The following is a 22,476-nucleotide window of genomic DNA, read 5'->3' on the forward strand; positions in this document are numbered from 1 at the left end:
GGATGAAGTGATCCCAACCTCCTTGGAAGCATTATATACTCCATGCATTGTTGTGCTTTTTTCTCCAAAACGGGCAGACTATATTCCAGCAGTAAAGAGATGAAATGGGAGGAGAAGCAGAGGGGAGATCATTTTAAATCCTTGTCCAAGTAGCCGGTGCGGGTGGGTGGGTGGAGATTTATCGGTCTCTATATATATTTCTCAGGATAAAGGAGGGTCAGCGCTTAAATTCAGCACCACAAGCTGAGGACAGTTCCAGGGCTTTCCTTCCCAGCTTTTTTCCTCGGTTCTTAGGAAACCCAACTGGAGCCGCGTCTTTATTAAGAAGGGAGGCTTGTCTGATTTGCAGCTCCAACACGGCGAGTCTCAGTGAACGAAACAGGTCTGGCCTCTGGTCAGCCCCGTCTCCAGCTTTCCCCCATCCCGTCGGCTCGGGAAGAATAAAAGAGAAAAGAAAAAAAGCACCATAGATCGTGAGAAGGAAGAGCCGAATATCTTTACCGGCTCCTTCCACAAAAGCCCCGCGATAGCTTTGGAAACTCGAGCAAAACGTCCAGGCTGTATTTTGTCTTCCTTTTCCTCAATGGTAAGTGTTGAAGAGCTGAAGGTGCGGATGTATAGCGAGATAAAGTAGCGGGATTCTTTCAATCCCCCAGAACAAACAAACTTTAGTGTTCTCGATTCGTCCAGAACTTTGAGTCACTTTTAATGTTTAATTGTCATCAAGGGTGCCAACTCTTCAGATACTCAGTCAGAGGTACCACTAGAGCAAGTCAGGGAGGCATTTGTCAACATCATGCCAAACCTTGTATCTCAAAAAAGCAAGTAGAACAGTAAGAATTAACTTTTCCAACAATGTCGAATACTTTTGTTTTTAAGTTAGTGTAGGATTTTTTTTTTTGCATTGGTTCTGTATAAATTATCTCTACATTCCTTGCTAGACAATTTGAAAATGCTGTACTTTCCTTTTGTTTCTTTTCTTTTCTTTCTTTCTTTCTTTCTTTCTTTCTTTCTTTCTTTCTTTCTTTCTTTCTTTCTTTCTTTCTTTCTTTCTTTCTTTTCTTTCTTTCTTTCTTTTTGCCTGTTATCTCTATCTGAAGAAAAGGTGCAAGAGGAATGGGGTACCTGAAAATATTGTGGTGGAAATATTAAACGTAGTAGTTTTAATACTTTTTAAAGGGACTATTAGTCCCGCCATTCTCAACCCATTCTGCCCACCCACCCTCAAATTATCCACTTATTTGTTACATTTCTATCCCATTTTTCTGCCAAATGCACAAGACAAATGATGAGAATCTCCTTAATTTTATTCCAACAGCAACCCTGTAAAATACATCACACTGAGACAGACAAATTGGTCCAAAGTCACAGTAAGTTTCCATGATTAAAGGAGAATTTGAACCTCTTACCTTCCAGTCCTAGTCTACTCACTACATTGGCATCCATTATATCTGCACTTAAATCTCGAATCATATACTCATATCGGTACTTCATACTTTTAATCTCTTGTGTAAATCAAATCAGGGCTGAGTCATGGAAGCCTGCTGCTTTTCTTTGGACATGCTGACTTAGTTATTTTTGGTGTGCCAGCACCACAAAAGAAGCAAAAGGGATTTTAGCCAATCTGGAAAGGGGGGGTAATACAGCAGGAACTAACAAGTAGATCTGTAACAGAATTCATGCCATTCCTGGTGCATACATAAAACTCAGTTATATATTTTATGTGCCTTTTTCCCGGGGGGCGGGGGGAGACACCAACATATAAAGTATTGTATTAGCTCACACTCAATTTTTTTTATAATAATAGGGAAAAGATTATTTTATAATAATAGGGAAAATGCCTCTTTGTGATTACAATATGGAATAACCTGAGCTACAGCTTTGTTTCAAATACTTATTTGAGTGTTGCTGGTCATACAAGAGAGGTCTTTATATTTGAGAAGAAAAAAAACAGTGCCACAACCATAAATTTGCCTCCTAAGAGAGATCAGGGTTCTTTAATTTATATAAGCCTTCACATCAACTTCAAATCTATTTCTTTGCCAGTTGTTTATTAGCATCTGATGGATTTTTAGATTCTTTGGGGTGTTATTTTTAAGAATACTTCGGTTTTGTCCATTTTCTTTTTATACTTTTTATATATATAAAAAGTATATTGTTTCTCTCTCTTTTTTTCTTGTCTGTTGCTCCGGTGCATTTAAAAGTACTTGTATTTCATCCCAGTATATATTCCAGAAGGATGGGGAGACTACGGGGAGAATCTTAGAACCCTAGAGTGTCTGTCTGTCTGTCTGTGTGTGTGTGTGTGTTTGTGTGTGTGCATGCGCACACATGGGTACATGTCTGTCTGTCTATCTATAAATTGATGGTAGATTGCGTCCATAGTTTCCCAATCTTTTCCCTAGTCACATTAACACCTATAGAGATAGCAATGGTAGAGATGGAGCCAGATCCAGATACCATATGAATCAGAGAACAAAAATGAAAGGATGTCCAGTTCAGGAAAGAGTTTGGTAACAACAGCAAAACTCCTCAGGTTAATACTTTTATCATGTTGAAAAAAAGCAAAAGAGGGAAAAAAAGTTACAAAAATTAGAACTGAGTTGAATGGCTACTTTAAGTATGAGTTATAGATTATTATTTTTTCTTAACATATAACACAATCTGAAAAGACAGCAATGCAGTACTGGCAGCTCTGTTTGGGCAAGAAACCATTTGGCCAACGGTGAGGCATTGAAAAGAGACCTATAGGCTGACACTGCTTATAGCCTGGGAATGAGGACGAATCTGATACAAATCCTTCAATGCCTCACTACTTTTAGAAAAGGAACTATTCTTCCAGAGTACAGACCATTAACTGGAGAAAAATGTATTCTGCTGTCTATTTTTCACCTTCCAAATGAGATGTTAATCAGAACATAATTTGATTCAGGTTTTAGCAGAGCTTGTTACCATCACCCAGATATGTAAAACTTCCTACTCTTCCAGACAACATACTGAGATCTGACTAATTCCTGTGGCCAGACAATTGCAGCTTAAATCCCAGGGAAATAAGTGGGAACTAGAAGGAACAAACTTATTTTCTATTGCATTAATGAGTCATGACAACAGCTAATGAATGCAAATTGTAAAGAAACAGTTTTCTGTTTGATGTTAGAAAAAACTTCCTAATGGTATCTCTTTCCCTTCACTTGAGGTATAGCTGTATATGTAGCTAAACCATTGAATGGTTCAGAAAGATGCAATTAATGAAAATAAGAGTTTGGGGCAATGGGACACATGCAATAGATGTAATTATCTATCTATCTATCTATCATCTATCACCTATCATCTATCTATCTGTATCATGTCATCTGTCTATTGATATGGGGGCCTGATGGCTCAGTGGTTAAAGAAGCTGAGGTCACTTGGAAAACTGTCAGCCTGAGTTCAAGACCTTAGCTTCATGCAACAGGATGAGCTTCCATTACTATCACCAGCCCCTAGCAATTCAAAAGCATGCAAGTGCAGATAAAATAAATAGATACCATTTTGGTGGGAAGGTAACAGCGTCAGTATACTGGTATAAGTCTAAATGCTATTGCTATTGCTATTCCATGTGCCTAGGCATATAGTCATGCTGGCCACAAAGAAATATCTTTGGACAATGTTGGCTTCTTCAGCTAAGACATGGAGATGAGCACTGCCCCCTGGAGTCAGATATGACTGGACAGGGGACACTTTTACCTTTACCTTTACCTTTACAGATAGATAGATAGATAGATAGATAGATAGATAGATAGATAGATAGATAGATAGATAGATAGATAGATAGATAGATATTAAATTAGACAGACAGACAGATAGAGATAGATAGATTAGATTAGACAGAGATAGATAGATAGATAGATAGATAGATAGATAGATAGATAGATAGATAGATAGATAGATAGATGATAGATAGATAGATAGATGATTAGTTGGATAGTTAGATAGATAGATAGATAGATAGATAGATAGATAGATAGATAGATAGAGATAGATAGATAGATAGATAGATAGATAGATAGATAGATAGATAGATAGATAGATAGATAAGATATATTAGATTAGACAGACAGACATGGATAGATGATAGATAGATGATAGATAGATAGATAGATAGATAGATAGATAGATAGATGATAGATAGATAGATAGATAGATAGATTAAATTAGACAGACAGACAGATATAGATAGATGATAGATAGATTAGATTAGACAGAGATAGATAGATAGATAGATAGATAGATAGACAGATAGATAGATTAGACAGACAGACAGACAGAGATAGATAGATGATAGATAGATAGATAGATAGATAGATAGATAGATATAGCGATATAGAGATGTATATGTTATAGATGATATAGATATACCATGATATAGATATAGATACTTAATTGAGGAATTAATGGAATAGTAATTAACATTAACTGAATGTGGAAGGGATTTTAGGGAAATGAACCTTTAAAATGCAGGGTTGTTCTTATCAAATCTTTTGAGATAATGTTCCTGTAATTATTCCCTATTGCCATTTATTTATGTTTATGCAGGTCAGTATGGACAAATAAATATAAATGAAATTGCAGTGAAACCCCTAACTTCATGCAACAAGTGAATTTTAAGTAAGAGTTTGACATAAGAATCACCCAATCTAATTGTCAATCTCACACTGATTTGCCAGCCAGGATTAACCAAAGTGAATGGCAAAAAGCAGAAGGAACCCAGAGGGAGACACTGGGGGAAAGGGGCATGGTTGTAGCCGCAAATAAATGTAGGTACTTACACAAGCCCTGGAAAATCCTTCTGGGGGAAAGAATAGCCTCAAAAGAAGTTTAATGAAATGTGCTGTGTCAAGAAGTCTCAAGGGACACATTTAACGACTTCCTAGGAATGCTAGAAGATGGAGGCTGAAACCTGCCACCTCTTCAAAACAGACACAAAATTATTTCTATGCTTCTAATCTCCCATGTCTTGGTGACATACCAGGTAAGTAGAGTGGCATTTCCACAAGGATGAACAATGCCAAACTCTCTATTTTCTTTTTAACAATTTCCCCGCTTTCTTTTTTTAATGTAAAAGATCCTCATGATCAGATGATGACATGGCGGTCCATTCCCAGCTCTTGAATGGCTCCTGTTTAATTAGCTCATTAACTCTCTTATTCACTGGCCTGGATCTCCTCTTTGGGCTGAAGCCGCCTTTCATTCCCCTCTATGCTCTTTTGGTGTCAGTTGCCTGCCCAAGGAATCCTCTCCTCCTCCTCCTCTGTCTCATCAGCTTCACCCAAAAGCTGCACAGCACCACAAATCTCCTTATTGGGAACTTGGCAGCTGCTGACCTGATTATGTGCATTTCCTGCGTTCCCCTGACTGCCGTGTATGTCTTTGAAAGCCAAGGCTGGCTTTTTGGAGCCTTCATGTGCTCCTTTGTCACCCTGATGCAAGGGACGGCCATGTTCATGTCTGTCCTGTCACTTACAGTCATTGCCGTCGATCGATACGTTGTAATTGTGTATCCCATTTGCCAAAGGGTGAGATGCAAGTGCTGTATCTATATTGTGGCTGCTACTTGTCTCTTGTCTCTTGTGGTTTCCCTACTGATCTATTTACACACCTATTACCTAGGCCTCAACAGCATTGGCCATGACATGATTGTCTGTGAAGAAATCTGGTTGCCTTGGACGACGGAGTGACAGCTGTACTCTTCTTGCCTGATGTTCCTCCTCTCTTACATGCCTCCGCTTGCGGCCATGCTGTTCTCTTCCTGTGCCATTTCTTCCACCAACTCTCTTCCTATTTGTATCGAGTGAAGCTGTTCATCCAACTACAAAATATGTATCTAGGCAAACAAAGTTACTCTGTTTATTAACCCTCCCCCCCTCTAGTACCCCCCGACCCCCCCCCCCCCCCACACCCCCACAAAACTTATCTCACCAACAACCCCCCCCCCCCCCCTACTGGTCTCCTAACTTTCTCCCCCTAGCGGCCATCCTGCTTTTACGTCCCATTTCTTATCATCTCCAGAAAAGAAAGATCTCAGGAGCTGTATGTCACAACCAAGAAAAGTGGGCTACAAAAAAAAAAGAAAAGACCTTCCAGATCCTGGTGATTTCGGTCCTGTGTTTTGGTCTTTGTTGGCTCCCTCTCCAGGTGGTTAATTTGATTAGAGATATGGATGAAGAGTTTGCTGTCCTAAACAAGCGATATGTGAATGTCATCCAAGTTTCAGGTCATGTGGCTGCCATGAGTTCAGCCTGTTTCAATCCTTTCATTTATGCTTCCCTCCATGAGAAATTACGACTCCATATTGGGAGCTATTTTTATCAGAGAAAGAAGTCAAGCCTCGGATCCCACAAGACTTCACAACTTAATACCTGTTTCACTTTGGCTGCCAGAAAGAGGAGGGGGGTCAACTTATTTTCCAAAGCACCAGAGGCCAGGTCAAGAAACAATGGGTGGAAAATAATCAAGGAGAGGAGCCACCTGGAATGAAGGAGAAATTTCCTAACAGTGAGGACAATTAACCAGTGGAACCACCTGCCTTCAGAAGTTGTGGGTGCTTCATCACTGGAGGTTTTTAAGGAAAAACTGGACAGTCACTTGTCTGAAATGGTATACTGCTTGAGCAGGGGGTTGGACTAGAAGACCTCCAAGGTCCCTTCCAGCTCTATTCTGATTGATTGAACATGTAACATGGCTACCTTCTCATTCCCATTCCAAAAGTGGATCCCAGCTCATCACATATAATCCTGTGATCATGACAAAAGGCATGAGAAAGGATGGGCAGCCAGAGTTTTCTTTATTTATTTTCCTGGGGAAATTAAATGAGAAATAAGTAGTTCTATCTTCTATTTTAATTCAAACTGAGTATTCGGATACATTGCATACATGTTGATTTATGTAGTGGAACAGTGTATATTTTGAACCCCAAACATAAGTGTCAGGTTAGAATCAGCTTGTATTCAGTCGCTTCGTTTTTTCTTCTTTTTGGGTCCTTTGGTTAAGAACAACGTTAACTTCTGCCTTTGTGTTTTTTTCTGGTGCCTTTGTTCACCCAAGCTGAAAGTTTGATGTGGCTGCACATGTTGCACTTTTACCCAGTATATTTTTTACATTTGATGGCAATGATTAAAATTTATAAATCAAAACTGTTTTCAAGAGTAAGTGATATACAGAGAATGATTAACATTAAAGTATTAAATAAGATAAATGCTTATGCCTACCAGATTTCTCTGTACATCCCTACTTGAAATGTGTTTGCTTTTGTTTCATTTGGAATCGCTTGGAAACAGTGATATCAGCAGAGCAACATCATCAGGCAAAGTTTAGGATTCTTAATCCTGGAGCCTCCACCACATAAATAGAGTTTAAGTATTCTTCACTTGTATCATATTGTCTTAATCTCCCCCTTTTAAAAAAAAAGCCATCTGGAAACATAGAACATGGCACTTTAGAATTGCTGTTCAACGTACCCAAACTCTTTTAAAAACAAAGAAAAGATTAAAAAGTTCCTGTGGTATGTCCAGGTAAAAAATATCAGAAAATAAAATACAAGCTGAATAGTCAAGACCTTGTTGATGATCCAAGCTCTGTAAAGGACCTTGGAATACTCATCTCTAATGATCTAAGTGCTAGAGCCTACTGTAACTACATAGCCAAAAAGGCATTAAGAGTTGTTAACCTAATCCTACGTAGCTTTTTCTCTGGTAATATCACACTACTAACTAGAGCATACAAAAGATTTGCTAGACCAATACTCGAATACAGCTCATCAGTCTGGAACCCACATTACGTATCTGATATTTGCACAGTTGAGAAAGTCGAGAAATATTTCACAAGAAGAGTTCTCCACTCCTTTACTCGTTGCAGAATACCTTATGCCACCAGACTTGAAATTCTAGACCTAGAAAACTTTGAATTACTCCGTCTTCAGTCTAATCTAAGTATGGTATATAAAATCATACATTGCATTGATTTACCTGTCAATGAATACTTCAGCTTCAACCATAACAACACAAGAGCACACAATAGATACAAACTCAAGGTTAACTGCACCAAATTTGATTGCAGGAAATACGACTTCAGCAACAGAGTGGTCAATGTCTGGAATACTCTACCTGACTCTGTGGTTTCTTCCCCAAACCCCCAAAACTTTAACCTTAGACTGTCTACTATTGACCTCACCCCTTTCCTAAGAGGTCTGTAGGGGGCGTGCATAAGCGCACCAACGTGCCTACCATCCCTGTCCTATTGTTTCTTTTATTTTTCTTATATGTACCCATTTCATGTATTCATAACTATGTTTTTACTTATACCTATTATCTTGTAAGCGATTGATAAATCAAAATAAAAAAATAAAAGAAAGGGACAGAAAGAACAATAAACATGAGGCTGGTAAGAAGAAACAGAGAGGAAAAAAATTAAGAGGAATAAAATTGGGGTGGGGTGGGAGGGACTAATTAAACTACAGTATTAGATAAATTGAATAAGTTCCCATGCAATCTATGGAGATTCTCAGTCATCCAAGTCATGGTTGTTCCAAAGGTGCCTTTTCAAGAGGCAACTGGACTTTCTGGTTTTTCTTTGAAGACATTTTGCTTCTCATCCAAGAAGCTTCTTGAGCTCTGATTGGATGGTGGGGAATGGAAGGTTTTATACCCCTTGCAGGCAGCTGGTCATCTGCATTCTTTTAGTGCAGGGATATCAATCTGGCGGCCTGTGGGTCGGATGCATCAGGCACAGTCCACACCCACCCACTCCGCGAATGGGAAAAACATCATGAAATATCGCACGATGGCAACATGACGCGGTGAGTTTGACACCCATATTTTAGTGAGCCCTCCTTTCAGAAGTTCCAAGAAAGCTCCACACCCATTTGCACCACTCAGGTAACCCTGAGGAAACAGGTAAACCTCCAGGTGGCCTTAATGACTCATTAAAAGAATGCAAATGACCAGCTGCCTGCAAGAGGTATAAATCCTTCCATTCCCCACCATCCAGTCAGAGCTAAAGAAGCTTCTTGGATGAGAAGTGAAGCGCCTTCAAAGAAAAACCAGAAAGTCCAGTTGTCTCCTGAAAAACCACTTTTGGGAGTTCCCCTGAAGCCATCTTATAGAATTCCCTCAATTCTAAAGCACTGGTGGTAGAAAATCCTTTCTAAATATCCTCACACTGTATTGGGTATATACAAAAACATTTAAATGAACATAACAGTAACTAACGTTAACATTTGAACTTAAGAAACACAATCGTATAAGGTTAGGAAAACATGAGCAATTTTCATTAGCATCTTTTCAGATCCGTTCAAAAGCAATCAGCAGAGCAATGAATGATCTGATCCTACACACACACACACACACACACACACACACACACAAATCTGTTTTAAAAATGAATTTATTCCAAATACTTCTCAGTTCCTCGGTAAAGGCTCTTGAGTAAAGCAACCCTTGAATAAGAAGACAGGTTTTCTTATGGATCATTAATAATTACTGATGCATAAAACGTTATGGTTATCCCAGGGTCAACAATTCAGTACAGGAAGCAAATGAATGCTACGACACAAGGATAGGAGATGTGTATGTGTATAGAATCAGATTGTTCATTGCTGATTGCTTTTGAATGGAACTGAAAAGATGCTAATGATAATTGAACACTTTACAGAATATGAAATCTACTTCATAAATGTAGTAACTTGAATGTTTCTCAGGTTTAATCATTGAATCCAACCATTTACAGAACTTCAGATTCACACATTCACAGCAGGTGCCTTAATCTTTGTCCAGTCTGAAAAGTGTGATATAATACGCCTGTTCAGTTGTGTTTTTTTCTCCTAAACCTCTCTAGCTCCCTCGGTCACTTATAATATCACGAACAGACCCTTGATCATCTCTATTGTTCTAACTTATATCTATTCTAGTTCGTTCTGGTGCCCAGAACTGGACTCAGAACTCAGAGGAGGTTTGACTTAGAAGAAATTGTGAAGCTGTATGATAGACGATCCTTCAAGGTGATCGAATTTAAACACCAAACCTCTTTTTCTTTCAATTAAAGAATCCAAGATGAAACATTTTCAATTACCCCAAGGAAATGTTAGTTGTTTCAAAAGTCCTTACCTATTCTGGGTATAGGTATGGTGAACCCTGAAATGGCCATCCGTGAGCGAGCCATCCCGGGGCTGCCATTCGGGGAGGGGAGGATCCATCATTGCTGCGTGAGCAGTCAGTTGGGAATCAGAGAGCCTACGATCAGCTGAGAAGCAGACCCAGCCGAAACAGCTGAGCACCGGCAACCAGAAGCCAGGGGGTGGGGCAGGTGAGTATGCAAAGATTTTGCTGGACTAAATGTGGGTGGACACCCGAGGGTGGGGGATGCCAGGGGGTGGGATAAACACACATACTTAAGGGTGAAGGGATAAACTGCAGTTAGTGCTGACTCTGTTTTGCTTCTTTGCTTGTTGGTCACTTTGTGCCGGGTTTCAAGCTTTCAAGGATAAACGCTTCTAATTGAAGTGTGTTGTCTGAGGTTTCTTGATGCCGAACTAAAGAACGTGATAGGTCTCCTGTCCCACTGTGAGGAAGCAGAAGAAGTGGGCCTCCCATACATGGGGGGAAAAAATAAATAAGATATCCCCTGAAAATATGCCCTAGTGCTTATTCTGGGGCCCAAAAGAGAATCAGACTGCATCTTATTTTGGGGGAAACATGGGTACATAGCACTAGAGGCAGGGGAAAATGGTGCCATCTAGTGGCTATCTGGATTTATGCAATTCAGATACGGTAGCCCTAACCTATTTTATCATGACAAGCTACAATCAGTGGTGGGATTGAGCTGGTTCTCACCTGTTCACCTAAACAGTTAGTTAATTACTTATGCAGTTCGGAGAACTGACTAAAATAAAGTGCAAGAGAGGGTTTTCTCTCTCTCTCTCTCTCTCTCCTCCTTCAGTTAATAGCTCTGGGCAGTTAGCCAAGAACCACTTAACAGTTACAGCTGGAATGCAGTCTATATATGCTGAATCAAGTCAATAAACAACAGAAACTGACAGAATTAGGGTAGCGAAACCCATCAATCACCCATCTAGGGATGGGATTAACCTCTTCCCTTCAGGAAGAAGGACAAGATTACAAACATTTTCATTATAAAGAGTATTAAGTAACACTTCTGTGATCAGCTGATACTCTCTGGAGCTCCCCAATACCTTCTATAGCTGCTGCAGTGTTGGCTACTTCTTGTTTCTTCCTGGAGGAAAAGATACAGGAGGGGACAATGATGCAGCTTGATCATACAGGCCAATTTAATGCACGTGTGATCCAGCCAGCTGTATTGCTTCTGCTGTGAAGCACCCAATTTAGAACATAGAATAATAGAGTTGGAAGGGTTAATGGCTTTTGGCAGCATGCCCAGGCTTTCAATTAGCATGAGCAGCTGCTCTTAGTTTCCCTCTCAGCTGCTGCGATTGCTTTGGGGTTGACCTTTTTAAAAAGGGGAATGGCTGTTTTAAGTTTTCTGCATTTTTTTAGTGGTTCCTGGCATTGTCCTTTTGGGGGGTACTTCCCTCACTCTTTTTGAAAGCCTCTAGTGATGAAACAACCACAACTTCTGAAGACAAGCTATTCGATTGATTAGTCTTACCCTTAGGAAATTTCTCCTTAGTCCTAGGTTGATTCTCTCTTTGGTTAGTTTCCATCCATAGAAGACCTCCAAGGTCCTTTCCAACTCTGTTATTCTATTCTAAATATTGGAAGAGTGTTAATTTATTGTGAATTGGACTAAATTTCCTAAGGGTGAGAATGGGTGAGAAATTTCCTAAGGGTGAGACCAATCAAGTTGGCCATGCCCACCCAGTCACATGACCACCCAGCCATGACCACCCAGTCACATGACCACCCAGCCATGCCCACCCAGTCACATGACCACCCAGCCATGCCCATCCAGTTGTTAGGGGAGATAACTGGTTGTTAAATTATTTGAATCCCACCACTGGCTACAATAGCTAGATTCATGAAAACCATATTTGTGTGTAATATGCCAATCCAGATAAACTGTGTTTTGGTGTGTCCTCTTATAAAATGAAACTTCATCATAAAAGACAAAACTGAGTTCACATATTATGCTAAACCAAAATATAATCTGTTTGGTTTGGGTTAAGGACAACATGTGTTCCAAGCTATAATTGTTTATAAATAATTTGTGTGAATTCAGAAATTTAGAACTTTCCCCACAAGTCATGACTAACATGAGACTGAAAAAGAGAAGAAGAAGAGGAAGAAAGGAGGAGAAAGAGTATGAAAATACAGCAATTTCAAAATATTTTTTATGATTTCCAAAGGTCACGGCCTAGATTTAGTTTTCAAAAATGAAAACAAAAAATATATGAATTTCACAGGGAGCACAAATTGTTAGCACAGAGTTTAGTATTTAGCATTTTCATGTGCAAGTGGCAGAGATTTTAATGTTTAATAAAAGCATAGCCGCACAACATAATTTTCACATGGTTAAACATTATTTGTAATAGGAAGATAATGAATACTATTGCTTATTTTCTGGTTTAAAAACCTCATTAGAAATTGGTGACCCTGAGTAGTTAATTAAATAAACTAAAAGCATACTACAAAAGAACATGGCTATTAATCATTTGATTAAAAGATCTGTGCCCCATTATAACAGCCAATTTCTTTATATTTAAGTATAAACTGCCTATGAGATGCAGGATCAGATTTTGCATTTAGCAAAATTAGTCAGAAAAATAATACCGTAGTACTAATTAGTCTTAAAAGTGCATGTGATAAATGAAAGACAACAATGTTGTGTAAGGATATCTCAGTGCAAACTATACTCCCATGTGCTATGCCTCGATTTTGCCAAGTAAACCTTTCTGGGAAAATCATTTTTCAAATTAGGAATCAGTTGATTGCTTTCCATTGATTTGGGCTGAATCAATGCTAGAATGCTATTTTTACTTCTACAAACCATAATTATTTTTGGTTCTCTAATTGCAAGGAAAGCAGTAGACAGATAGCTCAGGGATTGCTCAGCTCAGTTTAGCTGGTCCTTGCTTAACAACCATAACTGAGACTAGCAACTCTGTTAAGCAATGCCGTTGTTACGTGAGATGCCACATTGCGATTTTACCAATGGCTTCTTCATTGACTCTGCTTGTCAGACGCTGGCTGTGAAGTGTGCAAGTGGTGATCACATGACTACAGGACCCTACCAGGGGTGGCCTTCAAAATTTTTAGCAATGGGTTCTCTGCTTGGTTGCTGGGCAGCTGTGACCATAGTGGGTGTGGCCTAGTCAGCCTCCTGCACCACGGCGGAGGTGGGCGTTCTTGCACTCCCTGGGCTCCGGAGGCTTTCCTCGAGCCACCGGGAGGGCGAAAACAGCCACCCCTGGCTCCAGAGACTCTCTGGAATCCGGAAACAAGCCCATTTCCAGCCTTCCCAGCCTTCCAAGAGGCCCATTTTTCACCCTCCCCAAGCTTCCGCACGCTCCCTGCACTTACCTGCATTCAAAACGGGCCGTGTGGGGACTCCTGGGAGGGGTGAGGTGGGCGGGGCCAGCCAGGAGTGGGATTTGGGGGGTTCTCTGAACTGCAGAATCTTAGCTAGGGGCTCTCCCGAACCCCCGCAAACCCCCAGCAGCCTACCCCTGGACCCTGCACGGTTTATTTATTCGTTTATTAAATTGGTTTGCTGCCCATTTCACTGCAAGATGACTGTGTAAATGCCTACTACTTGTAAAAACACCTGAATCTTGATTATGTGGCTCTTCAACAGCCATAAGTGTGAGGATAAATCATAAAGTTACTTTTCCAGTGCCATTGTAACTTGAAATGATCACTAAATAGGGCAGCAAAGATTTACCTGTTTCTGCATCAGGCTCCTGAGAATCAACCATTGTTTGGGAATCAACAACAACTTCTTTTTTTTAATTTAGAACCAGCCCAGACCTGTCAGATTTCATCCACCTGTAAGCCAAGGAGAAGAATACATGGCCTAATATTAAGTAACTAATAAATAACTGCAATTATAATTTAAGCTGCTCCTGTCTTATGCTTGTGATGGCTTGACTATAAGCTGGTTTTAGAAAATCATGGGCTTTGAGGGTGAGATCAAACTCCTACTTGGAGAAATGGTGAAAGTGCAACAGTACAATTTTATTTGTTTTTAAAAGCACAAATAACATTGATACAGTTATTAAGACAGAGTACAACTAATATTTGGCATAGTGCATTACTTTTGGCATCCATCAGGATTCCTGCATTATCTGTTTTTAATTTTTTAAAAGCTTAATTTTAAAAAAGAAAAAGTCGGCATGTTGCAAAGCAAATATCAAAAGCTGCTGTCAGTTTTATGTACAAGGTTATTAATTTCATGATTAAAACAGACACATTTGCTGTCATTACCAATGAGATCATATGCATGGGATGAAATAATTGTGGCTTATGTGTATAGGAGAGGGCCCAAATTATAAATTTGTATCAGAACAAATTATCCACGGGTCCTATAATTGATTAACTGATTACATGCCATCATGTCTTGTTGACTCTTAGGGATCACATAAATTTTTTCCATGTCCTGTAATAAGCAGAGTTATTAACAGTGTGTGCATTTGAAGAATTGCATTTATTGCACTATTTCTATTTCCTTTCCAAACATTGCAGGCATTGATAGAGGAATATAAATAATATATTATAGTGATGTATAGTGATAACCTAACGGGTCTGTATCAAACTTCAGTGCCTGTTATAAGGGGATGATGGGAAACATAATTCATCATAAGTGAAGGATGCTTGTTTGGGAAGTACTAAACTGAATTTCAACTAAGGTAACTGCAAAAAAAAAAAAAAAGGCTGATAGCAGTTGTCAATTTTAATGAGCGACAACATGATTTGATTGGATTCTGGAGCTCCATTCAGATGAAAACTTCCAGTTGGTGTGTGCGTGTTTGTGTATGAAAATTATAGCCTGCATACAATAACATGATTCTGAATAATTAAAAGCTAAGCCTCAGCAGCCAAAACGAAGCTGGACATTTCTCGGTATAAAAATAATGTTTTATTCTCCGTGCTGAAGGCTATCATTTGGCTGGGTTTTTTTCTGGTAAGTACATGATGGAAATGTTTGGCAGCAAGTGTCACATTCAGCTTCTTTAGGCTATGTGCTAAAGGTAGGCTTGAGAGCATAGGCAACATTTGATGCAACTGCAGAGCACATGTGGTACTCTCCAGAGCTATATCAGGTCCCATAATTCCCAGCTAGTGTTAAATCTTCACCATTACTATCAGCAACAACATTTTCTTCCTAATTGGCAGATCCAAGTTCAAAAGAAATTGTCAAATGCACCAGAAACCCTTAGGGGGAGCAGAAATTGATACATACCCAGAGGAAAGTCCTATTAAAGACAAAGTGAGAACTACTCAGGCATCAGGAACAAGCCAGGTCTGTTGCTCTCCATTTTGTTGCATTGCTTTCTGTTAAGCCAGAGATAAATAACGCTTTGCTGCTCTTTTTTTTAAAGTACAGAATGATTACTGCTGCACATTGACAAGGTCTATGAATTAGGGATCCAGATAAAGAAAAGAGTAAAATATTTGAGGATCTGGCTTACAGCGAAATGTTCCACAATCAAGGTAGATAACTATGATAAATTGATAGCTCAGATACAGAAAAACTTAGATAGATGGGTAAATGTACAACTTAAGGATAGCGACTGTAAAAACAAATGTGCTACCAAAGCTAGTATACCTATTCCAAACTGTGCCAGTCAAACTAGGAAAGAAATTCTTCAAAGACCTTAATAAAAAAAAATTGCCAAATTTATCTGGCAGAAGAAAAAAGCCAGAATAAAATGTAAATTAATGCAGGACAATAGAAGTAAGGGAGGCTTGGCCCTCCTAGACTTTGAGTTATACTACCAAGCTGCAGTTAGTACCTGGATTAAGGATTGGGTCAATCTGGCAGACAAGAGAATACTGACGATAGAAGGCTTCGATTTACAGCTTGTCTGGCATGCATTCCTTTGGGATGGGAAAAATAGATGTCACAACTACTTTCAAAGACACTGGGTAAGAAATTCCTTGTTATATGTATGGGAGGAAAAAATCAAAAGGAACCACTATGTGAAAATACCTCTCTGGCTATCCCCAATGGAGACACTAACATATCCCGATGCTATGGATTTGAACAAAACAATAAAATACAAAGAACTTATAACTGATGAAAGTGAGCTAAAAACACAGATCCAATTAAAACTACAAGGAATTGAAATAGGATGCTGGCCCTACATTCAAATTCAAACAAGACATAAAAAAAGATAAGGAACAATTTGGATTTTTTTTACCACATTTCAGGAACTAGATAAAATATTACAAGGAGGTGAAAAAAAGGATGATTACTGACAAGGTCTGTAGAGTTGTAATTGCAGGAATGTTCCTATTTCGGATGGCAAACCTCAGATAAAGAATGTTTCCAAGCAAATACAACTCAGGCAAACAAAGTCACTAATCTAAAGGAGGATTAGAGAGAGGAAGTAAACATATGTTAGACTTTAACTAGAGATAATTAATTGTGTTAATTACTATTATGCTAAACAGTAACGAAAGTTAAGCAGTAACCAAAGTTAACCAATGTTGGAGGATAATTAAAATGTGTATAAATGCAAGACTAGACTCCAACAAAATTCATCATGATTCAGTTGATCATGATCAAACAACTCGACTGCCTCGTCATTACAACAAAGGTCCAAAAAGGCTGGTTTGCCAGGCTGCGGCGGCGGCAGGGATTCGTGATCCTGCGCGATCCCTGTTGCGCTAGCCGTCTTGGTGCCTCCGATCCCGACGGGTCTGGAGGATAAGGCTGCCCCGTAGAGGCAGCCGAAGATAGGGGGATCCGGATAGGGGTTTGGGGTATCGCAGACCCCCTCCCCAGCCGGCAAAACCCCCTTTCTCAAGGCGGTGGAGTGGCGGTCAGTAATGGCCGCCACAAAGAAGCCGGCAGCTGGACAAGATAGTGCTGGAGGAAGAAGGAGAAAGTTTTGAAGTGAAAGTTCTTTGGCTGAACCGGGATCTTAAGATACATCTAACATCCTGAAAACTTTGATTTTTTGAACAATACTTTGTTTCCAGAGGAGATTTTTAAAGCGGCGAATGGAAGTGCTGAAAGAGAAAGTTTACTCTCCTTCCCTACGGAGTTAACAAATGGACATTGAAAAACCTGCTTTTTTATAGAAGGTAAAAATTTAAAGCTCTTTGTTACAAGTGGGAAGGGAGAGGACAAAAAAAATTTATATTAAGATCTTGTTGGAGGAGATGCCTGGAAGATTTTGAGACTAGAAGTTAATTGCAATAAGGCATACAGACTGGGTTTTTTTTCCAATTGATATTACCCCAGGAAGAGAAAGTGTAAAGGGAAGAACTTTGTGCTCTGTTTGGACTGCTTGATGACTCTGGGACTTTGGGGAACTGTTTTAAGCTTTGAAATATCTTGGTTGTTTTAAGAAGAAGAAGAGGGAAAAAGAAAAAAGAAGAAAAGTTTTATAATGGCTTTATCTGTTGATGAACTAAGAAAGGAATATGGAAAAACAAAGAAAGAAGGCAAGGACGCTTTGGAAGAAGCCTTTCACTTTTTAGAAATGGCGCTTGCTATTTATCAGCAAACACAACAAGCAGCAGAAGAAGAAGCCATCTTTAATGAATCCAAAAGTTTGATTAAGAAAGAAAGGAGAAAGAGAGGAAGGAAAATGAAGGACTTAAGACCTAAAAAAACACCCAAGAAAGAGAAAAATAAGATGCAAAATCAATACAATGTTAGAAAGCAAAAGAAAAGAGGAATACAACAGAGAGGGGAAGCTAAAAAGGCGGAGGTTAGGAGAGGGGGGGTAAAAAGGCCAGGTGGGATAAGAAAGGAAGGGAAAAGGGGGGGAAAAGCCACAAAGGTATGAAACAAGATGGGAAAAAGCAAATTTTTTTAGGGATAAAGGGTAATGTATAATTTTTTTAAAAAAAAAAAAGATTCTGCAAGGTACATAAGATAGTATTGTAGTATTTGTATTAGAAATAGAAAATTAGAATTTTATAAGATCTAAAAAAAGATTAAAATATTAAAATGCTTAATAATGATAGATTTTAAGATTTAATAAAATATTAAAGGGAATGTTTAAAATATTTAGTTCAATTATAGAGTTTAATTGACTATTGTGTTGATGTTATTATAAACTTATTATTGCAGCATTTGTTTTTGAAATAGATAATTGGAATGTTACAAGATTTAATATTTAATTATGTACTTAATTATTTTATAGATTTACTATTTTCTCTTTTTCTTAAAATTTAGTAGGTAGAATGTACTAAGCAGAATCAGATTGGGAACTAGGTGTTATTTTAAATGTCAATTTAGGGGAACGATAGAAAGGCATCATACTTCGATTAGTGATTTCAGGAGAAATCTTTTTTTTTATTATAGGGAATGAGATAAATGGATAATTGGAAAAGAATGGACAAAAGATACAAGTATAATGATTTAAACTAAGATGAAATAAATAAAATAGAATTAAGAAGAGTGAAAAGCGGGGAGAAGTTATATAGAAGATATAGAATGGTAAATAAGATAGGTAATGGTATATAAGATGAGCATGAATTTAATTGAAGTCCGTATAAAGAGAGGTAATCCGGGGCCAAGCCACTTTCTAAAAAGAAGTTTTATGTTTTTGTGTTTTGTGTGTTTATGTTTGTTTGAGAATTAATAAAACCTTGGAGGAATGTCAGTGAGAATAATTGTAAACAAGTCAGTGGGAAATATGAATATGATGACTATAAAATGAATAAATATAGAAAAAAATGTAATTGAATAAGAGTAAAGAGAAATAATGAGAAATTTGCTAAAAGATATTTATGTGTCCATATGGAAATGGGATAGATTAGAATTATGTTGTATAAAATAATGTTTTATCTGCCTTGTAAAAATTTATAATGGAAAGAGGTTTTATGTGTTCAATGTTTAATGATGTTTTGTTTGTCTTTAAAATTAATAAAATTTGTCTCAAAAAAAAAAAAAAGGTCCAAAAAGAAATAATCCTGGCCAAGAACACTGCTTTCTTTTTTGATGAAATCACAGCCTGTGTCATGGTGGGCTTTGTTACCTTTTTGCTTTAATGACATAGAATAACAGAGTAACAGTTGGAGGGGAACTTGCAGGTCTCTTAGTCTAACCCCTTGCTCAAGCAGGAGACCCTATACCAGTGTTGGCAAACCTTTTCAGCACCAAGTGCCAAAACGGGAGCATGACGCATGGGGGGGGAAGCACCAGAAACCAGAAGAGCAGCTCCCAGCATGCATGCTGGGAAGCTGAGCTTCCAGTTTCTGGCATGGGCATGTGCACCAGCCGGCTAGTCTTTGCACGCGCGTGCACACCAGAAACCAGAAGACCGGGTGACCAGTGTACATGCGCGTGCCGGAACCTGGAAGAGCAACAGGCGATGGCTGGCGTGCTGGAAGAGATGGCTCTGCATGCCACTTCTGGCACACGTGCTATAGGTTCACCATCATGGCCCTATACCATTTCAGAACAAATGGCTGTCCAATCTCTTCTTAGTAGCCTCCAGTGATGAAAGTACCCACAATGTCTGAGATGTCTGTTCCACTGGTTAATTGTTCTCACTGTTAGGAAGTTTCTCCTTAATTCCAGGTTGCGTCTCTCCTTGATTAGTTTCCCTCCATTGTTTCTTGTCTTGCCTTCTGGGGCTTTGGAAAATAGGTTGATCCCCTCTTCTTTGTGGCAGCCTCTCAGATATTGGAACCCTGCAATCATGTCATCCCTAGCCCTTATTTTCATTAAACTCGACATACCCAATTCCTGCAACCATTCTTTGTGTTTTAGCCTCCACTTCCCTAATCATCTTTGTTGCTCTTCTCTGCACTCTTTCCAAAGTCTCAACATCTTTTTAATAACGTGGTGACCAAAACTGGATGCAGTAAATGGCACTAAAGTCACATTGAAAGTCATCTTGGCAGCAGCTTTGTTTGTTGCACATACTTATTTCCTGTTCTCATGGCATGCTGGATTGTGAGTTAGTCCAAGGGGAAAAGTAAACGATATGATGCAGAAGATCTGCCCCAGAGGTGAATATGTGAAGACTTCAAGAAGGCTTCTACAGATATGTGAGCATAAATGGCAATTCAATTGTAACCTGCCAGCAAAAACCTATCCCATAGCCAGTCACAACAGCCCCTGATCACCTTGTCTTATCTTGAAAAAAGCTTAGTAAAATCAAATCTGGATGCTATTTGGAAGAGGATCCACCAGGAAATTTCAGGTTTTAGGTCAGCTTGGGAAGTTATAAAAGCCTATCCAAAGGAAGGCAAGGGTTAACCATTTCCATATTGTTTCAAGTGATGTTATTTGGATTCATAACAATTGGTTCTTAGACAAGTAAGGCATAGAAAAAACTGAGAAGTAGAAAGTGGGACCGAGAGGACCAACATGTTGAGACATCTCCATCTCCTCCTCCTCCTCCTCCTCCTCCTCCTCCTTCTCTTTTTTTAATTTTTAATAAATTTTATTGAGTATAAACATTAAAAACATTGAACGTAGTGGTCTTCTTTAACCTACATTTCAGTCAAATCATTTTACATTTAGAAAGATTAAATAAATATAAACATTTATATACATATATACATACATATATACATACATATACATATATACATTTAAGCTTTGCACCTTTTTAGTTCTTTTTCTTATTCCTCAGGTATGAGGTCTCTCACCTCTTTCCTATTTCATCTTAAATTCTTATTTCAATTTTGTGAACTCCCTTTCATGTCCCTCCCATAATAGAATTTATTCCATACTTTATAGTATTCTGATTTATCTTCTTCCTTCAATTCTAGTGTCAATCTATCCATTTCGGTGCATTGAAAAATCTTATCAATCATAGCATCTTCACTAGGGATTTTATTTGTTTTCCAGTTTTGGGCGAATATCATTCTTACTGCCGTGATTATGTGTACAAATAGATAGGTATTGGCTTTACTAAAGTTCTCTTCCATTACTCTGTTGGAAGAACATTTCTGATATATAACTAATTTTTAACCCCATCATTCCCTCTAGCCATAACCAAATTCTGTACCAAAACTCCTGAGTTTTTTTTACATGTCCACCATACATGATAGTAACTGTCCCGTTCTTTCAAGCATTTCCAACAGTTGGGTGATTGGTTTCCATACATTTTGGCTGGTCTAGCTGGCAGGAAAAAGACATGTCCTTCTTTAGTGCATGGGGATCATCCTTCCTCCTGTTTGACTCACCATTTCACTGGGAGGAGATTAACTTCTGGACTGGCATCATCAGGCATCTTTGTGAGAGTGGTGTTCCTTCACCTTTCTGCATGTCTGGTCCTGTTTGCCATATTTCACTTAAGGTAAGAAAAGAGATGTTCTTGGCTTGGGGAGCGGGGAATAACATCAACTATGAACCAGACAGAACTGACTAAATAAATACCCCTGATTATTCATTTATGAGTTGTCTGCCTTTTTATCCTCAACATGAATTGTATATCGCAATGAAAGGAAATGATCAGAGTTTTTATCCATTATTTCTGAAAAGGTCTATGTCATGAAAGGCTACCATAGACTAAATTTTCTTAGGCATTTACTGGATGATGTCAGCAGAACCCAAATCAAGCCATCAGGATGGGCTTTTCAATTGACTATTTAGGGTTGGTATGACTGAAGGAATTTTCAGCTCATTTGAGGGAGTTTTTTTAAAATTCTCTCTCCCTCCTCTTATAATAAGACAGCCAACCCCCATTATATTATGTGTTATTTAGGGCAAATTGCGCACTCTAATCATTATTGCTGATTAGGGGGAACTAATTTTGTATTATCATTTCCCCCCTCCTTTTTTGCAATTTTAAGACAGCCTTTTTCGGCACAATCACGAGAGAAGTTTCTAAGATGTAAGAAGATGTGGAAGAGAATGTTGTGGTCTCCCAATGATTCACTCTCACAGAGCTTATCAAGGCCATTCACAAGAAAAAAGTCAAAATGTGGGTTTGATTGCAGGCTTGACCCGATGGTTCATCCCTGGCAGAATGAATCAAAACAGACCTTATTTGACGGCTAAAAGTAGAATCAGAAGCAGATGACATGTCTGAAAATAATCCTGTCAACAACCTGCATTTAGCTGCTAACATCTTGTCCTTCCCTTAAAAGCATTTAAGGGCATGTTTTCATGTGGAACAGAGAAAATTTGCTTTCCTAGGATTCATTTTTAATGCCAAGATAAAGAAGCACCTCCGACTTATGTGACAAATCCTAAAGAAATTTAAAGCAGATTTACTGCTTTATGTGGTAAGCCTTTACCTCTCAGGACCCAGACTGTCCAAAGGGGATGACAAAGGAAAGTAGAGGATGTTTTGCCTGCCCTGGTATGCTGCCATCATGAGCAAGTAAA

The 22,476-nt window shown here is 38.7% G+C and overlaps 1 pseudogene; it reads left to right on the top strand.

Annotated features, from left to right (window-relative positions):
* Nucleotides 1-5,126: 5,126 nt before the first annotated feature.
* Nucleotides 5,127-20,810, top strand: LOC113409985 (prolactin-releasing peptide receptor-like; annotated as a pseudogene).
* The last annotated feature ends 1,666 nt before the right edge of the window (nt 20,811-22,476 follow it).

The sequence above is a fragment of the Notechis scutatus genome, chromosome 1 (assembly GCF_049901735.1).
Source record: "Notechis scutatus isolate UNSWTSFEM ecotype Mainland chromosome 1, rNotScu1.2, whole genome shotgun sequence".
NCBI lineage: Eukaryota > Metazoa > Chordata > Lepidosauria > Squamata > Elapidae > Notechis > Notechis scutatus.